This window comes from Anguilla anguilla, chromosome 17 (genome assembly GCF_013347855.1).
Source record: "Anguilla anguilla isolate fAngAng1 chromosome 17, fAngAng1.pri, whole genome shotgun sequence".
Lineage (NCBI taxonomy): Eukaryota > Metazoa > Chordata > Actinopteri > Anguilliformes > Anguillidae > Anguilla > Anguilla anguilla.
Genome location: NC_049217.1, coordinates 25,791,119 through 25,793,785, shown reverse-complemented (window position 1 = coordinate 25,793,785; position 2,667 = coordinate 25,791,119). Strand labels below are relative to the sequence as shown.

Genomic DNA, 2,667 nt, shown 5'->3' with positions numbered 1-2,667 from the left:
TTCCAGCTCTACAGTGGGAAAGAGCTATAATGAGCCAGCCTGGTTCCAGCTCTACAGTGGGAAAGAGCTATAATGAGCCAGCCTGGTTCTCGCTCTACAGTGGGAAAGAGCTATAATGAGCCAGCCTGGTTCCAGCTCTACAGTGGGAAAGGGCTATAATGAGCCAGCCTGGTTCCAGCTCTACAGTGGGAAAGGGCTATAATGAGCCAGCCTGGTTCTCGCTCTACAGTGGGAAAGAGCTATAATGAGCCAGCCTGGTTCCAGCTCTACAGTGGGAAAGGGCTATAATGAGCCAGCCTGGTTCTAGCTCTACAGTGGGAAAGGGCTATAATGAACCAGCCTGGTTCTAGCTCTACAGTGGGAAAGGGCTATAATGAGCCAGCCTGGTTCTAGTTCTACAGCGGGAAAGGGCTATAATGAGCCAGACTGGTTCCAGCACTAGAGAAGGAAAGGGGTATAATGTGCTGGCCTGCTTCCAGCTCTACAGTGGGAAAGGGCTATAATGAGCCAGCCTGGTTCCAGCTGTACAGTGGGAAAGGGGAATAATGAGCCAGCCTGGTTCCAGCTGTACAGTGGGAAAGGGGTATAATGAGCCAGCCTGGTTCCAGCTCTACAGTGGGAAAGGGCTATAATGAGCCAGCCTGGTTCTAGCTCTACAGTGGGAAAGGGCTATAATGAGCCAGCCTGGTTCCAGCTCTACAGTGGGAAAGGGCTATAATGAGCCAGCCTGGTTCTAGCTCTACAGTGGGAAAGGGCTATAATGAGCTAGCCTGGTTCCAGCTCTACAGTGGGAAAGGGCTATAATGAGCCAGCCTGGTTCCAGCTCTACAGTGGGAAAGGGCTATAATGAGCCAGGCTGGGTCCAGCTCTACAGTGGGAAAAGGCTATAATAAACCATGTTCCAGTTCTACAGTGGGAAGGGGTATACCAGGGGTGCACAACTAGGGCCAATCCATTTCAGGATTTTATGCCAACATTTATTAAATTAGCCCAATCATACCTTGATAGCTAGACGTGTGTATAAGCACCAGCTACAGCCGAGGCGTACTGCATGTGTATCCTAGAGATTTCACTGTGCTCAAGTACAGGAATGAAGTAGTGTCTATATCTGTGGTAATATACAGATATACTAGATCCATGGTAATCAGTTGGAACAAAAACCAGCACGCAGATCGGCCCTCCAGGACCGGAGCTGTGCACCCCTGTAGTATACTGAGCCAGCTGAACTGAGCTACAGAGCGGGAAAGAGGCAGGATCTCTCTCAACATGTCAGCTCATCTCACGGGTAAAGCCATCCCAAAAACCCGTCACCTCCAGGAAAGGCTAATGAAAAGCCATTACGCACGCCCACGAGAACAAGAATCGGCCAGAATTTGGCCGTTCCCCCCCCGGACGTGTGAGAAGACCCCCAACGAACTGGGGGGGCCAAACCCAGCAGCTTGACCCAGGCAGCCACAGAAACACACGGCTCGACAAAGCAAACGTCAATAAATGAACACATCACCCGTATAAATATTTGAATTATTTATTTGAATAAATAAATGAGTAAACAGACAGTGATAAAAACGGACTCCGGCGTGTTCTCCCACACAGTTAAAATAAGGACCAGTTTCGGGGGGGGGGTGGTGGTGGTGGGGGGTGGGGGGGATGAGTTCTCCCCCATATCTGCTGTCAGTCCATGTGTTTTTTTTTTGTTGTTTTTTTCTTTTTTAAATCTAAAGTCGTTTGCATAACGAGGGCCTCCCTAAAGGAGTCGGGGTTTCAGTATTGTGTCTGTTGCTCTTGCACTCAAACTTCATTCGTCCATTTTGTTGTCAATCAAATATAAATCGCGGAACAGAACGGTCTCCCGTTCGCTTTTTTTTTTTTTCTTCTTTTTCTTTTTTCCCTGTGAGGAAACTGAACACAAAATGTCCGCCCCGCGTCAATGAGCTGAAAGCTGCAGATCCAGCTCCCTCACATAGATATAGAACTACTAGATTGGATGCGGCGCTCTGCGAGTTGTGCGCTGGCCTCAACCGGTTCAATGCGGTGTTCTGCAGGAGCAGACACAGTGAAGAGCCACCTGACTCTGACACAGCAGCATCTACCACAGATTTACATTTGAAACGTGAAATGAACAAAGACTCATTGATGAATGGTTTCTGTCCAATATGGCCACCACTGACTCACATCCATTTAAACGTTACACTCTACGGGCTTAGCCAATCTATTAATTTTATATCTGCGGTTTCCCTCCTCCCAACAAACACAAACTCCCTCCCAACATGGCTGCCGTCCCTCTACTCGCAATGCTTCCCTGTGGCAGCTCGAAGTCCCCTATGTACCCATCCCTCTACCCTTCCTGCTGGGAATGTCAGAGGTCAAACATTAACAACATGTAATGGATTATATTACATAAAAATTGTGCCAGGAAGATTTTTTTGTTATTTTTATTTTGTATGCAAAATCTTTCTTGCCTTTTCGTTCTCTTTCACTCTCTCTTTACCCAGTGGAGAGAGGTCACAGCAAAGTAAGAGAGAGAGATAGAGAGAGTGTGAGAGAAAGAGCGAGGTGAACCAAAGCAGAGAGAAAACTGGAATGAAGAAAAGAGAGGCAGAGAATTATCGATAGAGATGAGCAGATCAGAGGAGGGAAAAAAATAGAAGGAAAGAGGAGAGAGACAGA

General features: G+C 47.6%; 1 protein-coding gene across 1 annotated transcript in view; it reads right to left on the bottom strand.

The window, feature by feature from the left end:
* Positions 1-1,705: 1,705 nt before the first annotated feature.
* LOC118217158 (adhesion G protein-coupled receptor L1-like) overlaps positions 1,706-2,667 on the bottom strand; it is a 3,893-nt gene continuing 2,931 nt past the window's right edge. Inside the window, exon 2 of the mRNA XM_035398980.1 lies at positions 1,706-2,667. This exon is cut by the window's right edge and continues 2,259 nt beyond it. The gene's annotated coding sequence lies outside the window, so the exon portion shown is untranslated.